The following is a 15,956-nucleotide window of genomic DNA, read 5'->3' as shown; positions in this document are numbered from 1 at the left end:
GGTAAGATTTATGTTTTGGATATATGTTTATATTTGGTTATGATCAACTTGTGATTCGGCTCTTGCACATATATATATATGTTTGCACATGATGTATTGGTATGACATATATACTATCTCAAGGTATATATTTACATATGATGATGTTTCGGTTATGAAGTAAATGATTGATGCATATTGAGTTACAATATGTAATGCATTAGTTAGTAAAATGTATGCCATTTATGTGTGGTATTAAGTATATAATTGGCCTCAACATAGACATGCATATTCGGCCACATGAGGTGGATTGGTGTGCATGTATTCGGTTAGAGGCAAGCATATTGATGCCTTATCTTGGCTTAGATAATCGGCTAAAAGAGAGTGTGGACTATTGTGTTGAGTTAGATTCATGATTTCGTACTTATGTGACTTTAATGTCTAATGAATATATATGGGCTAAGCACCTTGAGTTCCTCTTTTTGATACTCAAATGATTAAATCAATTTATTTGTCAATTTAAGCTCAAGAGCAAAGGGGAACTAAATCCGATAAAGGGAAGGAAAAAGTGGTCGAATAGCCATCGAAATCGTTCGACAACATCCGAGGTAAGTTTTCGAGTAATGGAACTTAGGTTATGATTCGATTAGATTATGTCTTAAGTAAATCAAAATCATGCTCTTTGTATGTGGCTATTGAGCTGAAATTTGTAAATGTGATAGGTGTCTTGTGTTTGAGCTTTGGTAATGAAAATGAAATACGGATGTGTCATGATTTATTGATATATGTGCTTGGTTATTCAAATGATATCTGGGCTAAGTCCCGAAGGCTTTTGTGCTAAGTGACTATATCCGGACTAAGATCCGAAGGCCTTTGTGCGAGTTACTAATCCCGGGCTAAGCCCGAAGGCATGGGTGCGAGTTACTAAATCCGGGTTAGGTCCCGAAGGCATTTGTGCGAGTTGCTATAACCGGGCTATGTCCCGAAGGCATTTGTGCGAGTTGCTATAACCGGGCTATGTCCCGAAGGCATTTGAACGAGTAGCTATATCCGGTTAAACTCCGAAGGTACGTGATTCGGAAATGAATGATCTTGCGGCAAAAATTTCAGTTAATACGCTTGTGAAATCCCAACAATGAGGTATGTTTCATATGTGCTTTGAATTAGTTGAGCCCTTACAAATAAGTATTCGCTCAGTTGATAAATGAGCTACCGGCCTTTGGCTAAGTTGATCTTTGTGTATGAATATAAGGGTTGGTAATGTGAAGTAAGTATGATATTGAGAATTTGTGCATATGAAATTATCTGTTTAGCTACATGAATGCTATACTTTGGTTGTGTCTTAATTCATAACTCAACTTACTAAGCATTAAATGCTTACTCCGTTTCTTTGATTCTCTGTTTTATAGATTTTGGTTCTTCAGCTATCAGACTCGGGATTTTGAAGTCGAAGTCGCCCACACTATCAAAGCTCCTTTCGGTATATTTTTGGTTGGACTTTGAAATGGCATGTATAGGACTACCCTTTTGTTGTAGGTCATGTACCTTTCGGTTTTGTGTAAATTTGGATAGCCATGCGAAAATGGCTTAAGTATACTTTGGGCATGGTATTATAATCATTGTATGTTGTTCATTAAGAGGTATGGAAATGTTTGGAAACGATTAGCCATTGGGATGGTTAATCATGATCATATTTTGTGCTATTTATGTTAAAGGGCTAGTTGAATCATGGAAACTATGAAATAGGTAAAGCCTACCTTAAAGATAGATGCTGACAGCTGCAGTGACATGGATTTGAAAAATTACTAAAAATAGTATGAATGGAATTAAATAGTGAATAAATTATGTAAACGAACCTTGACGAGTCTATTTTCATAGGAAAGTAACGAAATGATCATATGAACATTATGTTAAGAAATATTTAAGTTTTCGTGAGATAGGGCCAGAACGGCTTCTGGAGTCCCTATTCCGACTTTAGAAATTCATTATAAATTAACCAGAGTTAATTAGATGTCATTCCATATATGTACAGATTCCTTTATGAGTCTAGTTTCTGTAGAAATAAACGGCATCAGTATTGAAGCCCTGTACAGGGAGATATCCAAGTCGTACTGCACAAAGGTCAGTGTAGTCGATCCCTGTAACATGGGGGATTTTAACTAATATACTATACTAATTGGCCTGACCAAAAATTCTAGAAAAACAGTTGTAGATTCGTACATGAGTCTAGTTTCAGGGAAAAATCATGAAACTGATTTTCGAGTTGTGGAACTCAAGATATGATTTTTAAGGTGACAGTGACACAGTTAGCCGGCTGTCTGGAAATTTTTAAAATGAACTGTGCAAGTAAGTGGATTAAGCCCGTTAACCCCTCGTGTCCGACTCCGGCGACGGTCTCGGGTACGGGGTGTTACAGTTTTATTGGTATCATAGCTATGGTTTAGTCGATTCTAAGACTACCGTAATGCGTTTGGGTCTAGCTATACATGCCATTTTATGTGATTATTTGATAGTGTGGTGATTCTGACATTGTGAATGTGTTTATTTATAGTAATGGATCCCGATCCCGACCGAGCGGTAGCTGATGATCTTGAGAGTGTAGCACCTGCTCCCGCACAAGGGACAACGCCGGCGGACTCTCAACCTAATGCTAGTAATCCGAATGATGAAGCTAGACAAGCTTTCTATAGCGTGATGAATGATTGGTTCAACCAATAAATTCGAACTAATACGGCTGTTCCACAACCTCCATTCCCGTCAAATACCACACCCGCACCTACAATACCTCCGGTAACTAACCAAATAAGGTCGAATAAGCCCCCAGTTGACAGAATCCGAAAACACGGGGCTACTGAATTTAAAGCTACGGACAGCGATGATGCCGAGCAAGCTGAATTTTGGTTGGACAACACTATCCGGGTACTCGATGAGCTATCTTGCACACCCGATGAGTGCCTAAAGTGTACTATCTCCTTGCTGCGTGATTCTGCCTACTATTGGTGGAATACATTGACTTCTGTGGTGCCCAAAGAGCAAGTAACTTGGGAATTTTTCCAAACCGAGTTTTGGAAAAAGTATATCAGTCAGAGATTTATGGATCAAAAACGGAAGGAATTTCTTGAACTCAAACAAGGTTCCATGTCGGTTACCGACTATGAACGAAAATTTGTGAGGCTTAGCCAAGACATGCGAGAATGCATTTCCTCGAAGCCGTAATGTGTAAGCGTTTCGAGGATGGACTAAATGATGATATAAAGGCGTATGTTGGCATCTTGGAAATCCGAGAATTTGTGGTACTTGTTGAGCGAGCTTGCAAGGCCGAGGAGCTCGATATGGAGAAAAGAAAAGTGAGGTGGGAGCAAGGGAGTTTCAGTAAGAGGTCTTGGGAAGCCCTTCCCACGATCATCGAAGAAATTTAGAGATGGCTTGGGCGGTCTAGGATACTTGGGCTTTTCTAGACGAGATCGCGATCGACCCCTGTGAGCCCACGAGTCACTCCGATCGCTGATGTTGGAAATGACCGTCGAGATGAGCGGAATGCGATATTGTGGTAAATGGCATTCGGGAGTTGTAGGTTCCATGACCGCCTGTTACAAGTCGGGTCGCAGACCACTTTATCAAAGATTGCCCGAGATTGTGCGAGCAGAGCGAAAATCGGGGTGGGAAACCGGGTGCTACCATCGCTCGAGGTAGACCATCTAGAAATACTGGGCAATACTAGTGGTGGTCGAGAGGATCTAGAGATGCTACGACCAGATCTCGAGGCTCGTGCTCTGCTAGAGCTTATGCTATCGCGCACGCGAGGATGCTTCCTCGCCGGATGTTATTACTGGTACTTTTACTCTCTTTGATACTAATGTGATTGCTTTGATTGACCTGGTTCTACTCATTCTTATATATGCGAAACCTTAGCATCCAAGAAGACTTTACCTATTGAGTCTCTTGAGTTCGTAATTCGGTGTCAAATCCTTGGGTCATTACGTGCTTGTCAACAAAGTGTGTAAGAAATGTCCCCTAGTAATTCGAGGTTCCTGTTTTCCGGCGGACTTGATCTTTGTTGCCGTTTGATGAATTTGATGTTATCCTCGGTTTAGATTGGTTGACCATGCATGATGCGGTTGTGAATTGCAAAAGCAAGACTATTGATTTGAGATGCGCAAATAACGAGATAATCCGGGTTGAGTCTACAAACTTAAAGGGGTTGCCAGCTGTAATATCAACAATGTTGGCCCAGAAATATGTAAGAAAGGGGTGCGAAGCATACCTTGCGTATGTACTTGATGACAAGGAATTGGAAAAGAAACCCGAATCTGTAACGGTGGTTTGTGAATACCGGATGTTTTCCGAAAAATTACCGGGTTTACCACTGTTCGGAAGTAGAGTTTGGTATTGAGCTTGTACAGGACTACGCCAATTTCGATAGCTCGTGATCGTATGGCACCAACCGAGTTAAAAGAATTGAAAGCTCGATTGCAAGAGTTGACGGATAGAGGTTTCGCTCGACCAAGTTTCTCACCTTGGGGTGCACCAAGTATTGTTTGTGAAAAGAAGGACGGAACCATGAGGATGTGCATTGACTATTGTCAGCTGAATAAAGTGACGATAAAGAATAAATATCCGTTACAGCGTATTGATGATTTGTTTGATCAACTAAAGGGAGCCTCGGTGTTTTCAAAGATAGATTTGAGATCCGGGTATTACGATTCATGAATTCGAGATTCGGATATACCCAAAAGCGCTTCGAGCGAGATACGGCCACTACGAGTTCTTAGTAATGCCGTTTGGGCTCACTAATGCCCTACGGTATTTATGGATTTGATGAATCGGATCTCGAGACAATATTTGGACCGGTTCGTAGTTGTGTTCATTGACGACATCTTGGTCTATTCAAGAGACGAGACCGAACATCTTTGAGCACACGAGATTAGTGTTGCAAAATTTACGGGATAAGCGGTTATATGCTAAGTTCGATGAAGTGTGAGTTACGGTTAAGAGAGGTTAGCCTCTTGGGTCACGTGGTATCCGCGATCGGTATTCGAGTTGACCGAACAAAATTTCAGCCATACTTAACTGGAAGCCTCAGAAATATTCTTGAGGTTCGAGCTTTTTGGGACTTGCTTACATTACCGACGGTTTGTAAAGGTTTCTCGATGATAGCCATGCCCATGTGAAGCTACTTCAAAAGATGTTAAGTTCGAATGGACGGAAAAATGTCGAAAAGTTTTGATCAACTGAAAACTTATTTGTGGAAGCTCAATTTTAGTGCGGCCGAATCGGGCAAAGAGTTTGTCATCTATAGTGACGCCTCCTTACTTGGGTTAGGTTGCGTATTGATGCAAGAAGGTCGAGTTGTGGCCTATGCGTTGAGACAATTAAAGCCACATGAGAAAAATTATCCGACCCATGATCTCGAATTAGCTGCCATCGTATTCGCCTTGAAAATATGGCCACATTACTTATTTGGTGAGAAGTGCCATGTATTTTCGGATCACAAAAGTCTCAAATATTTGATGACTCAAAGAGACTTGAATCTGCGACAAAGGTGTTGGCTTGAGTTGTTGAAAGATTATGAGCTGGTCATTGATTATCACCCGGGAAAGGCTAATATGGTTGCGGACGCCTTAAGCGAAAATCTTTGTTTGCTTCTGACGATGAATTTACACTTATCATTCTACATGACAATGTGTTAGTAGCCGAATTAAAGGCCAAACCATTATTAATTCATCAAATTCGTGAAGCTCAGAAAGTCGACAATGAGTTGGTTACAAAAAGGGCTGAATGTGTTCCGAATGTGGAATCGGAGTTTCAAATTGATGATGACGATTGTTTGAGGTACGTAAATCGGTTGTGTGTTCCAAGAAATTCGAACTCATTTCGATGATTACGAGCGAAGCTCATTGTAGCCGAATGTCAATTCACCTGTGGAGTACGAAAATGTACCACGACCTAAGACGTCAGTTTTGGTGGCATGGTATGAAACGAGACATTTCCAATTTTGTTTCGAAGTGTTTAATATGTCAGCAAGTGAAGGCGAAACATCAAGTGCCTACGGGTTTACTCCAACCGATCATGATACCTGAATGGAAATAGGATCAAGTAACGATGGATTTTGTATCTAGGTTGCCAGTGTCGGCAAGTAAGAAAGATGCGATTTGGGTCGTTGTTGATAGATGGACTAAGTCGGCTCGCTTTATCCCCGTACGCACGGATTTTTCAATGGATAAATTAGCTGAATTGTATGTTTCTCAGATTGTGAGATTACACGGGGTACCTATTTCTATCGTGTAGGATAGAGATCCGAGATTCACCTCACAATTTTGGAAGAAATTGCAAGAAGCTTTGGGTACCAAGCTGCATTTTAGCACCGCTTTTCATCCACAAACCGATGGTCAATCCGAGCGGATAATTCAAATACTTGAGGATATGCTGAGATGTTGCATCCTCGAGTTTAGTGGTTCATGGAAACGGTATTTACCTTTGATTGAATTGGCTTACAACAATAGTTTTCAGTCAAGTATTAAGATGGCACCTTACGAGGCTTTGTATGGTCGAAAATGCCGTACGCCATTGTTTTGGACCGAGCTCGATGAAAGTAAAATTTTCGGAGTGGATTTGATTAAAGATGCTGAACAGAAAGTCAGAATAATCCGTGAAAGTCTGAAGGCAGCCATAGATCGTCAGAAATCGTATGCGAATTTGAAACGAAAAGACATTGAATAACAGGTGGGAGATAAAGTGTTTCTTAAAGTTTCGCCTTGGAAAAAGATACTCAGATTTGGCCGTAAGGGCAAGTTGAGCCCAAGATTCATTGGGCCGTACGAAATCTCCGAACGAGTTGGTTCAGTTCTGTATAGATTGATTTTGCCCCCTGAACTTGAAAAGATTCACGACGTCTTTCATGTTTCGATGCTTCGACGTTATAGATCCGATCCGTCACACGTAATTAATCCATCAGAAGTTGAAATTCAATCTGACTTGAGTTATGAAGAGGAACTGATTCGTATCCTAGCTCGTGAAGTGAAAGAGTTACGAAACAAAAGGGTTCCGTTGGTAAAAGTGTTATGGCTCAAACACGGAATCCAAGAAGCTACTTGGGAAACCGAGAACTCTAGGAAAGAATGATACCAAAACCTGTTTACCGGTAAGATTTTCGGGGACGAAAATTTCTTAAGTGGGGGAGAGTTGTGACAGCCCTAAAGTGACCCTAGTCGAAAAGCGGTTTTGGGACTGCTAAACCGAGTCACCAAATTATTTGAATATGATATCTATTGTCTAAAATATGTGATTATGAATGTGTGAAAGTTTTAAGCTTCGATTTAGTAAATTGCATGTGAAATTAGTCGATAGGACTTATGTGTGACACTTTTGAAATGTAATAGGTAAATCTATAAGGTTCTATTAGTGCATGTAATCAAAGGGGTGCGCTTGCATGTCAAATTTCCCCTTTTTATTTGCTAGTGGCCGGCCATGACAAAGGGTGATGGGCAAAACATGTCATAAAACATGTTGTGACAATGGTGTATGTTAGGAAGAATAAAATAAGGAGTATGGGTAATAAAGAAATGGAAAAAAAAAAGAATGGTGTGAGTGTTCCCCCATTGCCGTGAGTTGAGGAAAGAAGAAAAAAAAAAGGTGTCCATCATTTTCACTTCTTTTGGCTGAAAATTCTAAGGAAGAAAGAAAACAAGTTGTGTTCTTTGGTTCTTCTTGGCGATTTGAGAGGAGGAAGAAAGGAGTGAAGCAATCGGTCATCTTAGGTCGATATTAAGGTAAGGAAGTTGATACTAGTTCTTGAAATCCTAGTTGATTTTGAGTGAGATATCAAGTTATTGTTGGTAACCCATGTTGAAATTGTAATTTTGGAATAAGTAAGGTTTTCGGCTATGGAGATTAATAAGGGTGATGGTTGTGTTTCATGCTAAATCTAGATGAACAATGGTAGTTTGTTTACATCTTGATGATTATGAGTTCCTTTCTTGGGTCTACCCTAGATCCATGAAGTATATCTTTATTTGATGTTGTTGGAAGTATCGGCCATGGTATATCCATAAGCATGGTTTATGCTTATTGCATGATAGGTAAGATTTGTGTTTTGGATATATGTTTATATTTGGTTATGATCAACTTGTGATTCGGCTCTTGCACATATATATATATGTTTGCACATGATGTATTGGTATGACATATATACTATCTCAAGGTATATATTTACATATGATGATGTTTCGGTTATTAAGTAAATGATTGATGCATATTGAGTTACAATATGTAATGCATTAGTTAGTAAAATGTATGCCATTTATGTGTGGTATTAAGTATATAATTGGCCTCAACATAGACATGCATATTCGGCCACATGAGGTGGATTGGTGTGCATGTATTCGGTTAGAGGCAAGCATATTGATGCCTTATATTGGCTTAGATAATCGGCTAAAAGAGAGTGTGGACTATTGTGTTGAGTTAGATTCATGATTTCGTACTTATGTGACTTTAATGTCTAATGAATATATATGGGCTAAGCACCTTGAGTTCCTCTTTTTGATACTCAAATGATTAAATCAATTTATTTGTCAATTTAAGCTCAAGAGCAAAGGGGAACTAAATCCGATAAAGGGAAGGAAAAAGTGGTCGAATAGCCATCGAAATCGTTCGACAACATCCGAGGTAAGTTTTCGAGTAATGGAACTTAGGTTATGATTCGATTAGATTATGTCTTAAGTAAATCAAAATCATGCTCTTTGTATGTGGCTATTGAGCTGAAATTTGTAAATGTGATAGGTGTCTTGTGTTTGAACTTTGGTAATGAAAATGAAATACGGATGTGTCATGATTTATTGATATATGTGCTTGGTTATTGAATGATATCGGGCTAAGTCCGAAGGCTTTTGTGCTAAGTGACTATATCCGGACTAAGATCCAAGGCCTTTGTGCGAGTTACTAATCCGGGCTAAGCCGAAGGCATGGGTGCGAGTTACTAAATCCGGTTAGGTCCCAAAGGCAATTGTGCGAGTTGCTATAACGGGCTATGTCCGAAGGCATTTGAACAGTAGCTATATCCGGTTAAACTCGAAGGTACGTGATTCGAAATGAATGATCTTGCTGTATAAATTTCAGTTAATACGCTGTGAAATCCCAACAATGAGGTATGTTTCATATGTGCTTTGAATTAGTTGAGCCCTTACAAATAAGTATTCGCTCAGTTGATAAATGAGCTACCGGCCTTTGGCTAAGTTGATCTTTGTGTATGAATATAAGGGTTGGTAATGTGAAGTAAGTATGATATTGAGAATTTGTGCATATGAAATTATCTGTTTAGCTACATGAATGCTATACTTTGGTTGTGTCTAAATTCATAACTCAACTTACTAAGCATTAAATGCTTACTCCATTTCTTTGATTCTCTGTTTTATAGATTTTGGTTCTTCAGCTATCGGACTCGGGATTTTGAAGTCGAAGTCGCCCACACTATCAAAGCTCCTTTCGGTATATTTTTGGTTGGACTTTGAAATGGCATGTATAGGACTACCTTTTTGTTGTAGGTCATGTACCTTTCGGTTTTGTGTAAATTTGGATAGCCATGCGAAAATGGCTTAAGTATACTTTGGGCATGGAATTATAATCATTGTATGTTGTTCATTAAGAGGTATGGAAATGTTTGGAAACGATTAGCCATTGGGATGGTTAATCATGATCATATTTTGTGCTATTTATGTTAAAGGGCTAGTTGAATCATGGAAACTATGAAATAGGTAAAGCCTACCTTAAAGACAGATGCTGACAGCTGCAGTGATGTGGATGTGAAAAATCACTAAAAATAGTAGGAATGGAATTAAATAGTGAATAAATTATGTAAACGAACCTTGACGAGTGTATTTTCATAGGAAAGTAACAAAACAATCATATGAATAGTATGTTAAGAGATATTTAAGTTTTTGTGAGACAGGGCCAGAATGGCTTCTGGAGTCCCTGTTCCAACTTTGGAAATTCATTATAAATTGACCAGAGATAATTTTAAGTCATGCCATATATTTAAAGTTTCCATTTTGAGTCTAGTTTCTGTAGAAACAAACAGCATCAGTATTGAAGCCCTGTACAGGGAGATATCCAAGTCGTAATGCGCAAAGGTCAGTGTAGTCGATCCCTGTAACATGGGGGACTTTAACTAATAAACTGTACTAATTTGCCTGACCAAAAATTCTAGAAAAAAATTTGTAGATTCGTATATGAGTCTAGTTTCAGGGAAAAATCACGAAACTGATTTTCGAGTTGTGGAACTCAAGATATTATTTTTAAGGTGACAGTGACACAGTTAGCCAGCTGTCTGGAAAATTTTAAAATGAACTATGCAAGTAAGTGGATTAAGCCCGTTAACCCCTCGTGTCCGACTCCGGCGACGGTCTCAGGTACGGGGTGTTACACATTACATATTATTTAACATACATGTCATAAATCAATCATATCGTCCTTTATATGAGCTCTTGAGGCCTAAAATATATGTTAGAAAAAAAATCAGGACTAAACCGAGTACTCAGAAAATTTTTCTGAAAACATTAAAATTTTTCAAAAAAAATAAGGGAAACATGCCCGTGTGACCAGGTTGTGTGGCTTACACGGTCAAGATACATGCCCGTGTCTCAGGCTGTATGAACATTCAAAATAGGGGCACACGGTCGTGTCCCAGCTCGTGTCTAAATTTAGGTGCTTACTGACTTGAGTCACACGGCCAAGCCATACGCCCATGTGCTAGGCCGTGTGAGCATACTAATGTGCAATATTAAGGTGCAAGGGTCACACGACCAAGTCACACACCTGTGTACTAGGCCTTGTGTCACATACGGCTGAGACACACACCTGTGTCCCTACTTGTGTGAAAATACATAAACATTCTATTTTAAAATTTTAAAGTTGCAGGGGACACACTGTAATGCCCTCACGCCCAAGACCATCACCAGAGTCGAGCTTGAGGTGTTACTAAACTTAATTTATCACTTAAAGAATTTTAAATCATTTATTCCAACTTTCGCAATAAACTGTCAATCTGCGACACAGTAGCTTAAAAAATTCATATCTCGAGTTTTGAAACTTGAAATTAAGATCCGTAAATTTTCCCTAAAACTAGACTCATATATCTAACTACTAAATTTTTTCTAAAATTTTTGGTTGGGCCAATTAGTACAGTTTATTAGTTAAAATTTACCCTGTTTCAGCATTCGACTGCTTTGACCCCTATTCACTACAAACCATTTTTCTATTTTTACAGAACTCAAAAGACTATGTTATTTGTTTCTATTAAAACTAGACTCAATAAGGAATCTTTAAATATAAAGAATGACTTCTAATTTTTTTTACCATTTTTTGTGAATTTCCAAAGTCAGAACAGAGGGATTCAGAAATCGCTCTGGCCCTATTTCAAAAAAAGCTAAATATCTTATAAAATATAACTCATTTACCTATTTCTTTTCATCCATATGAAAATAGACTCATCAAGCTTACACTCCATAGCTTATTCATCACTTAATTCTTTTTCTACTATTTTTAGTGATTTTTCAAACTCACATCATTGCTGTGGCAATATTCTATTTTATAGCAAATTTTACTTTACTATAGATTTTTATGGACTAAATAGCATTTTAAATATACATAACATCAAATATGATTTAGATTGGCCATTCTAATGGCTAACCATTTACAAACCCTTTTCTTACCAAACCATAACCATATCGTAAGATCATTTACTGTAGCACCCCAAACCCGGCCTAGAAGTTATGGCCGGATCCGGCATGCCACATCAAAAACGTAAAAAAAAAATTCCATTTTAAGTCCAAAAAATCGTGCTTGATGTTCAAAAGATTAATTCATTAAAGGTTAAAGTGAATGGAAGCTGTGCACCAGGTAGGAAACCGGAAAAGAGGTGGTGAGTCCATCGGACTGCTTAAGTACCAAGCTTCCTTCGGATCCAATCCTAGACATGCATACCGCCATTGCCACACTTTAACGTCAAGGATATTTCTAGGAAACCGATTTGATTAAGTCATTTTTAGGAAAAGTGATTAATTTTGGAAAATACTTTCATTGCGGAAGCTTTGCTTGTTGTCGTGTTATTTTGAAATCAATTGTTGTTTTTGAAAGCGTGCCTAAAGCTATCCAATTTGACGGTTAAAATAAGTAATACCTATCTTAGTAATACATATTAAAACCATCAAAAATAATTAAGCGGCCTTATTACATTTGAAAACCCAAAACTTCAAACGTAAATAAAAGGATGTCCAGTTCACCAGAAGAAAATCAAACTTTCAGAACGGGTGGCCATTACGAATTCCCTCACAGCTCCAAGCCCACTATGGTTGGGGATTTCCTGCGTGGATGAAAATAAAAGGGGTGAGTTTGGGGAAACTCAGTGTGTAAATTAACCCAACCATAGCCTATATCAGCTCAAACCACAGAAATAGAATAAGTTGGCCTTAGCCCAGAACAGAATTCAGAATAAAGCCCATAGGCCCATAACAGAACAGAACAGATATTACATGTTTATGCAGAAACCCAACCCAGATTCATCCATAACACCCCCGTACCAGCGTTACACCATGTGGGGAGACTACTCGACCCACCCAACCGCTACACACCACAGAATTTGCAGTATGGCTGCCAGATATTGTGACGAAGTCACCAGATACAAATAATCATGGCAGGGCCACCAGAACAGATTTATGTGGCAGAGCCACCAGATCAGATATTTGTGGCAGAGCCACCAGATCAGATATTTGTGGCATAGCCACCAGAACGCTTCCTCCATAATATAACCCATGTCCCCATGCAACAGATATATAATCATGGCATACATCATACAGAATCAGATCGTCATGCTTTTCAGTCAAAATTAACCCTAGGGGTATAACGGTAATTTTACACCTAGGGGTATAATGATAATTTTCCATACATAGGGTATTATAGTAATTTAGCTACTTTTAGCGTTTTCATGCATATCCTAACTATTTACGTACTATCAGAACACTTACCGCGCATACTTATCGAATTGGGCCCGTTGGCCCATGAACCCGATCTTTGGCCCATTAAGCACAAATTATCAAAATGTACGAAATCACGCGTACTGCAGTTTATTACTTTAGATTACCAAATATACAAACCCAACTATCTTACAAGCATTCGCACACTCGCAAATTCCCAAAATCTTGACTTTTCGGCATTTCGCTTTTCGCTTTTGCCAATCTAGTCTATGAGAGGTGTCGATTACACACTGTTTATGACGATATCTTGTGAGATCCACACACGAACCGCCTACAATTGGATTACTAACACGTTAATCTAACTATTCAAATACAAACTACGTATTAACCCCTTACAATGTTCAGCCAACCACACCTACAGATCATAGTAAGCTTATAAGAAATCAATAAGCAACTCACTAACAAATTTTTGTCAATGTTTACCACAAAATCATAATTTCAGTGCAAGCTGTCTTCCTGAGCAATAGTCACTAAATTATTTATAACTGGAGCTACGAAACTCCAAATCAAGTGCCGTTAATTTTCCCTGAAAATAGACTCATATATCTTTTATCCATAAAATTTTCAGAATTTTTGGTATGGCCAATCAATACCAGATTTTTCTTAAAGTTTCCCATGTTTCACTATTTGACTAATCTGACCACTCTTCATTATGAATCAAATTTCTCATTGTACAGAATTCAAAATATGTTCTAGTTTATTCCATTTGAAACCAGACTCATTAAGCTTTAATTACATAATTTATGCAGCTTCTAACTCATCTCCCACAATTTATGGTGATTTTCCAAAGTCACGTTACTGCTGCTGTCCCAAGTAGATTTATTACCAAATCACTCTTTCACACCTAACTTGCATGCTTGTTATTTAAACATGTATATCACCAATCAATCATCACATATCTATGATTTTACTTAAGTATAATCTCCATTTCATCATTTTAAAGCACAACATGTTAGCCGATTTTTCCCTTTAACATCTAAGGCACATGCATGCTCATTTGTTTGGCTCAACTTCACCTATCTTCCATTTTTTCATCAAAAGAACATGAAACAACAACCATTTCCTTCATTTTAATTCATGACTAAATGCTCACAACACAACTAAAATCAAAATATACTTCAAGAGTTAAGGTAGAATCAAGAAGAACTCATGAACCTCAAAATAGAAGCAAGGTACCAAGAACTTACCTTCAATTTTCCTCCTCCTAATGACCGAATACTCAAGAGCTTTCTCCTCTCCTTTCTCTTCTCTAACTTCAGCTATGATGAACAAAGATGGACAAAACTTTGTTCTTTTCACCTCTTTTTCTTTTAATAAAACTTCATATTTCATCCATTTAATTCTTTAATACAAAAGACATGAAATTCTTATCATGAAACATTTACCTAACCCATTATCATGAAACATTTACCTAACCCATTATCATGGAACATTTACCTAACCTATTATCATGGAACATTTACCTAACCTATTATCAATGCACATCCGCATTGTACCATCCTTATTCTTCACGAATAGCACCGGTGCTCCCCATGAAGACACGCTTGGCCTAATAAAGCCCCTATCCAACAACTCTTGGATTTGAGCATTTAACTCTACTAACTCCTTCGGTGCCATCCTATACGGTGTGATAGACACAGGCGCCATTCCAGGCAACAAGTCTATTCCAAACTCAACTTCTCGATTCGGAGGCAATCTTGGAAGCTCCTCCGGAAAAACATCTTGGAACTCCTTTACGGTCCTAACCTTATCCACTGTCAGTCCCTCCTCTTCCGACTGACTTACAAATACCAATTAGGCCTCACAACCTTTCCGAATCCACTTTTCGGCTCTTAATGCCGACACCACATTGGACAAATAATCCCTTCTCTCACCTATCACCATAACCTCCTCATCCTTTGTAGTTCTTAACACCATTCGTTTAGCAGCACAATCCAGAGTCGCCTTATGCTTAACAAGCCAATCCATTCCCAGAATGAGGTCAAACTCTCCGAACGGTAACTCCATCAGATCTCCAGGAAAAACCTTGCCTTGAGTTTCTAAGGGTACATTCCTATACAGTTTGTCTACCCTAACCGAGTGACCTAAGGGACTTAGTATAGATACCCCACTCACAATCTCCTCAGAGCAGTCCAAGTCGTCCATAATCCATTCTGTGGCCTCCAACCAATATTCTGCCACATTCGGGGCTATACCAGACACGCCTTTAAAGATCTCCGCTCTGTTAACCCGAAGTCGTTCAGAAATAGATCCCCAAACTCCATTGCTCGTACTTGCCCCGGCAACCCTTTCCAGATCACGAAGCATTGCCTGTGACAAAGCATCATCCCCAGCACCGTGGTCATGAGACTCTACCGCTGTTGTCAGTGGTACCGGTGTATCCACCGCCGGCATATGTCTCAAAGATGAAGATCTCGCTCGAGCACTTCCTCGGGTTCATCCACGGCCTCTTGTACTCATATCGTATTATCTTGATTACGAATTTTTATGCATCAATTAATATTCCAGTGTTTATTACAAATGTTTTATGAATCAAACAGTAATTCAAAGTTTGTTTTCGCAGAATCGAAGTCTAGCTACAGTTTCAATCTCTTATCAGATTTTCCTATGGTTTCAGTATCATCCTATCTAGAGTGTCCTAGTAGGGTTTGATGCAGACAGATAATTCAGGAAAATATTGAGAAAAATTTGAATACTTACAGACTTGGTAGGAGATTTGAATGCCACCTTCTAAAGATCTAAATTTTGAAAATCGAGTTTTTCGCATTCTTTATAAAATTTTCGTTATCGAAAATCTTTGTTTTTGAAACCCATTCCACAGCCGAGTTGTTGCAACCTAGGCTCTGATACCACTAAATGTAGCACCCCAAACCCGGCCTAGAAGTTATGGCCGGATCCGGTAACCCACATAAAAAATGTAAAAAAAACAATTTCCATTCTAAGTCCAGAAAA

The 15,956-nt window shown here is 38.8% G+C and overlaps 1 long non-coding RNA gene across 1 annotated transcript; it reads right to left on the bottom strand.

The window, feature by feature from the left end:
• Positions 1 to 12,141: 12,141 nt before the first annotated feature.
• Positions 12,142 to 14,340, bottom strand: LOC128290533 (uncharacterized). The gene is made up of 2 exons (XR_008280400.1): positions 14,192 to 14,340; positions 12,142 to 12,334 (listed from the first exon to the last, which is right to left on the bottom strand). It is a non-coding gene; the product is annotated as an uncharacterized LOC128290533 (long non-coding RNA).
• Between the last annotated feature and the right edge of the window lie 1,616 nt (positions 14,341 to 15,956).

The sequence above is a fragment of the Gossypium arboreum genome, chromosome 3 (assembly GCF_025698485.1).
Source record: "Gossypium arboreum isolate Shixiya-1 chromosome 3, ASM2569848v2, whole genome shotgun sequence".
In the NCBI taxonomy this organism is placed as follows: domain Eukaryota; kingdom Viridiplantae; phylum Streptophyta; class Magnoliopsida; order Malvales; family Malvaceae; genus Gossypium; species Gossypium arboreum.
Note: the sequence above shows the minus strand (reverse complement) of the source record. Positions and strands in the feature narration are given on the sequence as shown.